Raw genomic sequence first — 8,693 nt, 5'->3', positions numbered from 1 at the left:
TGAATCGGGTGTTCCTCAATTATAATCAGTTGTGAAACAATACAAATGGAAACAGTTTTCGCTCTCAAATTAACGCAAGTGAAAAACCTCCATGGTACACTGATAGACAAGGTTGTAGAGAATCAGGTGAATATAAATTACATACATAGGAGATAATATATTATATATCTAATATATTATATATAATATAAACACTATTGGTGAGGGTGCATGCATATTTAGAGGGAATTCATAGTATCTAGTATCTCTCAAAATGTCTTGAAAAAGTATGAATATTTATAATTTTTGAATATATGTGTTTTAACCGAATCATTTCATTACTATTGATTTACTCATGCTATATATTGGGGGGGGGCTGAGGGGGATATTCACAGTCATACCCAGTGGTGTTTAGTTGGTTATTCTTGGTTCTGTGCTCAGGGATCAATCCTGGTAATGCTCAGGGTATAATATATGGTGCTGTGATCAAACTTAGGTCAGCCACTTGCAAGACAAGTAGCCCAGCTGCTGTAGTGTCTCTCTGGCCTCTGATTGCTTTAGCTTGTTAAATTTTATCAGTGCTTTATATACCTTGGATATTAACCCTTTGTCAGATCAGCAGTGGGTAAATATTTTCTCCCAGTCTGTGGAGTGTCTTTACTCTGTTCCTCATTTCTTTTGTGACACAGAATCTTCTTTATTTGATGTAGTCCGATTTAGGGTTTTTTTTTTTTTTGCTTCTGTCTGCTTGGCCAAATGACATTGAATCATTGAATATACCCCTAGATTCAATGTTATGAAAAGGTTCTGCCTATGTTATCCTCAATATAATTTATGGATTAAGTTCTGATATCAAGATCTTTAATGCATTTTGAATTGATTTTGTGACAAAGAGTTCTGAGGGTTTGGTGTATTTTTTTTTAATTTGGGCCATGCCCAGTGATGCTCTGAACTTATTACTAGCTCTGTTCTCAGGGATGACTGCTGGCAGGTTCTGGGGACAAAATACAGTGCTGGGTATCAAACCCAGGTCAGCTGCATGGAAGGCAAATGCCCTACCCACTGTACTATCTCTCTGACCCCATGAGGTTATTGTTTTTTTACATGTGACCAACCATTTTTCCCAACATCATATGTTGAGGAGGTTTTCCTTTCTCCAATTCATACTCTCCTTCTTTGTCAAAGATTGGCTGTCTAGCTGCCTATAGCTCTCTAGGTTTTCAGTTCTCTCCCATTGGCCTGAGAGTCTGTGTTTATTCCAGTATCACACCATTTTGATTACTGAAGCTTTATAGTATAATTTGAAGTTGGGGGAAAGCAAAGTATCCATTATTTTTGAACCACACCCCTCCTGCAGTGTTCAGGGGTTACTCCTGGATCTACACTCAGGAATTACTCCTGAGGGATCTCTGGGGACCATATGGAAGGCCAGGGATCAAACCTGGATCAGCCATGTGCAAGGCAAGTTCCCTCACTACTGCATCATAGCTATGCCCCCTCCCATCTTCTTTTACACGCTAGGATTATTTTTGCTATTTTGAGAACTTTATTGCTTTATTTCAACAGCATTTAGTTTATATCTTTTTAAAATGCCATAGGTCAAAAACCCAATTAGTAACTTTGTAATTCATAGTGTTTTAACAAAATAAAATTTGGGGAAAAATACCAAGGGTATTTGGGGGGTATCTTTGGGTTTTTCAGCCACAGCTGGCAGTGCTCAAGGCATACTCCTGGCTCTGTGTTCAGGGATCATTCCTGGCAGGGCTCGTGAGACTATATGAGGTTCTGGGGATTGAAACTGTGTTGGCTGAATGCAACGCAAGCATCTTACCACTGTATTTTTCCCCAGTCCTGTTACAGGGTATTTTTAGAGGGACTGCATTGAATATGTATAGTGTTTGGGCAGGATTTTAATTTTTACAATATTTATTCTTCTGGGACTGGAAAGATAATACAGCGGGTAAAGGATTTTCCTTTGCATCCAGTTGACCCAGGTTTGGTCTCCAGTATCTCATTTGGTACTCAGAGCTCCGTAGAGGAGTTATATCTGAGCACAGAGCCAGGAGTCATTCCAGAGAACTGCCACATCCGCCTCAAAAAAAAACCAAAATAATATAATATTAATTCTTCCAATCCATGGACATGAGATACGTTTCCATTTCCTTGTGTCTTCTTTTGTTTTAGTAATCTAGGCTTTTTCTTTGTTATAAGTCTTTCATCTCTTTTTTTAAGTTGATTTCCAGGTACTTGATTTTTTGAAGCACATTTTGGTGGGATTTTAAATTAATTTCTCTCTTTTAGTTCATTGTTTGCATATAGATATGTCCTGTATTTCTGCACGTTGATTTTGTAGTCTGCCATTTTACTGTACAAGTCTATTGTTTCTAGAAGCTTTTATGCAACATCTTTAGGGTTTCCTATGTATGGTATCATGTCATCTTCAGATAGTGAGTTTCACTTATTTTCAAATCTGGATGTCCTTTATGGTATCTTTCTTGCCTAATTGCTATGGCAAGGAATTCCAATACTATATTGAGTAGTGGTGGTGAGAGTGAGGAACCTTGTCTTGTGACTGATATTAGAGGAATTTCTAAGGATTTCTTAGAGGAGTTTTTTCATCACTATGCTTTTCATGGGCTCATGGCAAATGTAACTTGGTCCGTGTAACTTGGTTGAGGAACACTTCTTCTACCACCATTTTAATCATGATATTTTAATCATGAATGGGTGCGGGATTTTGTCAAATCCCTGCTTCCTCTGAATCCATTGATATGATCATAATGTCTTTTATTTTCTTTGTATTAATATGGCATATTATGCCAATTGAATTGCATATAGTAAACCATCCTTGAATCACTGGGATAAATTGTACTTTGTCATGGCGTACAATCTTCTTTATGTATCATTAGATTTAGTTCGCAAATATTTTGTTGAGAATCTTCGCGTGTATCTATATTCATTAAGGATATATGTGTTGGTGCTAAGCCAGGACATTTAGGACTAGCCTCTAGATGCTGACCTGCAAGCAGGAAGCAGAACTGAGTCCCCACTTTGAATTAAGTGGGCAAGATAAAACTTGCGATACCGGATGATCTGGAGAAGTACAGCACGCTCTCATATACTCGCCTGGTTATACATTATCTTGGCAGTACAAGGCAGCAGGTCCCCCTCTCTTACACATCCTTAATCTGGTTTTACCTTCAAGTATCAGTATGAGCCTTCTCTTTGCCCTATGTGTAACCAACCATAAAGATGTGGAGGACGTAATCTATAGTGCCTATGTGTCCAGCTCCATATCTTCCTCTGATGTTTTTAATCATAACAACATAGCTTTGGCAAGACAATGCATACCCTGATGTTCCTTTGATGAATGCTTATCCTATAACTGTTTGTACTCTCCATTGTGAGTCTTTCTCTATGATGAAGTCATTAGGATGTAATTGATAAATAGAAAAAAAGGAGACCTCTGGCAGATTGCCTCGAGCCAGATGGAGTCTTGACCCTATGAGCTCTTTACATTCCTCTCACGTGTTTTATCTCCGTGCCTCCAACCGATTGATCGATCACTTCATGCAACATATATGTCTGTAGTCATATTAGTCAATAGTATTTTTTCTTAGTGACGTCTCTGATTTTTGGTATCAAGTTAAAGTTTGCCTTACAGAAACTACTTGGATAGATTTCTGTTTCGTCAACTAACTTAAATGATTGGAAAATGATTGGAAGTATGTCTTCTTTTTTATTTTTTTAAGTTAATTATATATTATAGAGTTGTTCATAATGATTAATTGGTCACCAATCCCACCACCATAAACATTTCCACCACTATTATTTCCATTTTTCCCAATTATCACCCAAGTCTGCCCCAATAGCAGGCCATAAACAATTTATTTTATATTGCTTGTTATGAATACTTCACTAAAACTGAACAAAAATATTTCCTTAGAAGAGTTTGAAGATGTTGTATCTCACAATGAAGCAATAAGCTCTTGTATAAGAGATTACTAAAAAGTTGTTACAGGTTCTGGAAGAAACCTGAATGCCCAAGAACAGATGACTGGTTAAAGAAACTTTGGTACATCTACACAATGGAGTACTATGTAGCTCTTAGAAAAGATGAAGTCATGAAATTTACATACAAGTGGTACAATATGGAAAGTATCATGCTAAGCGAAATGAGTCAGAAAGAGAGGGATAGACATAGAAAGATTGCATTCATCTGGGGGATATAAAGTAACAAAGTATGAGATTAATACCCAAGAATAGCTGAGATCAGCACCAGGAGGATTACTCCATAACTTAGAGGCCAGCCGGGTATCCTAGAGGAAAGGGCTGTTCAGATAGAGAAGGGAGCACCAAATAAAGGATGTTTGGAGGATCCTCCCAGGAGGGGAGATGCATGTCGAAAGTAGACTATGGACTGAACATGTTTGCCACTCAATGCCTCTTTTGCAGACCACAACACCCAAAAGGAGAGAGAGAACACAGGGGATTGCCCTGCCACAGAGACAGGGGGGATGGGGGGATGGGGGTGGGAGGGATATTATCCATGGTGGTGGAAAATGGGCACTGGTGGAGGGATGGGTATCTGATCATTGTATAATTGAAACCAAAGCACAAAAAATTGTAAATCTACAACTGTAAAAAAAATAAAATAAAATAAAGGGAAAAAAATTTTTAAAAAAAGTTGTTACAGGTTAAGTCTTGTTGGTTAATATTTTCTTAATCAAGATTAGTTGCCTTTGGGAGTAGGTCTTTAAAGATTTGGAATTACTCATTAGTGACCCATCTAGGCATGGAATTTTGTCTTGGTGGAGTCTTTTGACTATTATTTTAATTTCCTTCATAATAATTGACTTATTCAGATGCCCTATATCCTCCTGATTCAGCTTTTGAATGTTTTAGTAGTCAAAAAAATTATCCATTTCTTCTAGGTTCTCCAGTTGGTGTCATAAAGATTTTCACAGTAATTCTGATTATCCTTTGAATTTCTGTTGTGATGTCTACCTTTTCATTACTGATTCAGCTACTTTAGTTTTCTCTTGTTAGTCTTGGTAATAGTTTGCCAATCTTATTCTTTAAAAAAAAACAGCTCTTGCTTTTGTTGATCTTTTGAGTTGTCATTTTAGTTTCTAACTCGTTGATTTCTGCTCTAAATCTTATTATTTCATTCCTTCTGCTTGCTTTGTGTTCCCTTTGTTGGTCTTTAGCTGCTTAAGCTGTGCCCTTAAGTTATTTGTGTTTTTTCTTGCTTCCCAGTAAATGCTTGAAATGCATTTACTTCCCCCTTTAACATCACTTTTGCTCTTTCCCATATGTTCTGGTAATTCATATCTTTATTCTTCTTCGTTTCCTGGAAATCTTTTGCTTTCTTCTGATTTCCTCTTTGACCCACTGGTTATTCAGTTGTCAGTCATTCAATTTATGAATGTTTGAGCTCTTCCCCTCTTCTGTTTATGATTAATTTCCATTTTTTCCATTTTCAAAACATCATGATCCGAGAGAATAGTAGATATTATTGATTTTATGGAGCTATGTTTTGTGATCCAGTATGCAATCTCTAATGTCCCACGGATATTGAAGAAGAATGTGCACACAACAATTGGGGGATGAAGGGATAAATGTGAGTGTGTTTTTTCTATTTATTCCTTCGAGGCCAGTGTTTTCTTATCAAGTTTTTGTCTAGATGATCTATCCAGTCATGGTAGAAGAACATTGAATTTGCCCACTACTATAGTGTTACTGTCAGTTCCTTCATTTATATTCACAAATGATTTAAATAGTTTTTTTTAAAAAATAAGTACTTTGATGGAGATATGAGTGGTACTACAGAGAGCAAGGTGTTTGCCTTTACATCAGGCCAATCTGGACTTCATCCCTGGCATTCCATATGGTCCCTAAGGCACCTCCAGAAATAATTACTGAGTGCAGAGCCAAGAGAAACCTCTGAGCATTACCAGGTATGGCCCCCCAAAATAAAGAAATAAATAAATAAATTCCTTTAATGCTTCTTGCAAAACTAGTTCTGAGGCCTTGAAGTGCCTAATCCGTTGATGCAACTTCGTCACCTCTGTGGAGCATGCACTGGAATTCCAGTAGAGTTCCGTTTCCATGTTGCTTTGCAGCGGCTTCCCAACTCAGTCGATTAATTGAGACCCATGGGGGACCAAATGGAGTCGTAAGTTCGCCCTCCACTACTGGAATACTGAACTACATGACCACATACCTTTATTCATCCAACTTCCCACTGCAGACACTAATGTATTCTATGGAAGTCCACAATCCTTTGTGCCCTTCACTTCTCCTAGGGTCTACAGGCTTGAACTCTGTAGATACACAATGGATCATAGAAGGCACAGTGGGGGAAGCAATATAAAAGCCCACCAAGTCCATGGGGTGAAGATAATATCCCATAAGTTTCTATCAGTAAAAACCAGGTCTCTGATAATTTTACCCTCCTAGATACTACTTTTAGGGACACCATAATGCAGACATTTAATGACCTCAGAAAGAATAGCTGTTAGTCAATAAAGCACAAGAAAGTATGAGATCAGAAATGAGAAAACTACAAACAGAAATGACATAATTTAAGACTATGGTAGGTGATATCAAAAGTTCAATGGAGGACCTGAGTTCAATTCCCAGCACCATACATGGTCCCCCAAGCCCTGCCAGGAGTGATCCCTGAGCACAGAGCCAGGAGTTAACCCTGAGCACCACCAGGTGTGGCTAACCCAAAAAAACAAAAAACACAAAAGCTCTACTGCCCTACTGCCCATATGACAATATAAAATGATGTTAACCACTGTAGCACTGTCCTCCCATTGTTCATCAATTTGCTTGAGCAGGCACCAGTAACGTCTCACAACAAATTGTGGGATTTGTTGTTACTGTTTTGGGCATATAAAATACTTCACGGGTAGCTTGCCAGGCTTTGCCGTGCGGATGAGATACTCTCGGTAGCTTGCCGGGCTCTCCAAAAGGGGCAGAGGAATCGAACCCAGGTCGGCCATGTTGGCCGCGAGCAAGGCAAACGCCTTACCCACTGTACTATTGCTCAAGCGTGGCCTAATGGATGTTAAGATGAACATTTTTTGTGCATTTTGGGTCAGACCCAGCGATGCCCAGGGGTTATTCCTGGCTCTGCACTCAGGAATTATTCCTGGCGGTGCTTGGGGGACCATATGGGATGACAGGGATTGAACCCAGGTCGGCCGCCTGCAAGGCAAATCCCCTCCCCGCTGTGCTATCACTCCGGCCCCAAGATGAACATTTTTATAATAATCTTCAATTTGTAACATCTTTATTTTTTAAATAAATAGATTTTAGTTGGAGAATTTTTAAGATGTGGAGGGGGAGAGAGTGAGAGGGTAGCATACTCAAGAGAGAAAACGGGTTTCTCCAAGGGCAGAGAGAGCCCCTACATACATCCTAGCATTAGACATGAAAACATGAAAGCACACATCTCAAGAGGGGAGATGTGGGCGACACATGTACTTGGCCACACGTGCTCGGCCACGTGGGCGCAAGCAGCACATGGGCTCAGGCAGCATGTGCACCTCAATTTGTAACATCTTTAAAGGCACAATCCCATTTCTCGACATTTATTTATTTTTCAACTCGTCTTAGTTATTTTTATAATCACTAGTTTTTACAGACACAATTACAGTACAGTCTATAAATTTTTAGTATATTTCCTCTTCAGAAAATTCATTTTAATTGATATACTAGAACAATTAATACAAACATATTAGCTTACGAATATGTCACATATGCCATAGAGTAAAATTAAACCAACATTTTAAAAATTTTGGTTACACTTCAGTAGGTCTAATTTATAATAAAGAACTTCATAAGGTACACTCCAAGGAAAGACTGCTTATCTTGAAGAAAAAAAATGACAGATTATAATTGCTTTATATACAACATTCTGAATTCCTAGGAAGCTATAATGACTTGTGGTGCACAAGAGATTTTGTTATTTAGAATATAATTGATTGTAATGTATACTGTTTGCTCTTGAATAAATCTCATTTTCCACCTCAGAGAGATTTTCATTTCAGGATCAAATAATATGATTACTGCATTTCTAACATTTTCTGAAGCATTTTGAAATTCTCTTCAAAAGCAATCAAGGGGCTGAAACGATAGTACAGCGGGTAGGGCATTTGCCTTGCATGCGGCCAACCCAGGTTCAATTCCCAGCATCCCATATGATCCCCTGAGCACTGCCAGTAGTAATTCCTGAGTGCAGAGCCAGGAGTAACCCCTATGCATCGCCGGGTGTGACCCAAAATGCAAAAAAGCATTCAAATTATGACAAAGTAAAATGACAAATTATATAAAATATCGTATGTTTCATTTTAAAGTCAGGTATAGTATAGTGTATAGACAAATGCCTCAATATTGGCTTTTACCCTCTTATTGGTATTAATCACAGGTAGCAAAGCAAGTAACTAAATGCCTAAGTAAGGAGTTAGCAAGCTCTTGAAATACTTCAGTGCTTTCTAATTGTCAGTATTTGCTATTGCTTAATATTACCTGCTGTAATCATCTAGAAAAAGTTCATACCAACAAACTCAAATCTCTGGCATTAACTCTAAAATAAATTCCCCCTCAAAACACTTTTTAAATAGAGCTTGCCACAAGTTCTTGCTCTTTTAACCCATTTTTCTAAAGCTAACTCTCTTTGCTAGTGTTGGTATTTGTCTTTG

Source organism: Sorex fumeus, unplaced genomic scaffold (assembly GCF_029834395.1).
Source record: "Sorex fumeus unplaced genomic scaffold, SorFum_2.1 ptg000086l, whole genome shotgun sequence".
Taxonomy (NCBI): domain Eukaryota; kingdom Metazoa; phylum Chordata; class Mammalia; order Eulipotyphla; family Soricidae; genus Sorex; species Sorex fumeus.
The sequence above is the reverse complement of the archived record's forward strand: the minus strand, read 5'-3'. Positions refer to the sequence as shown.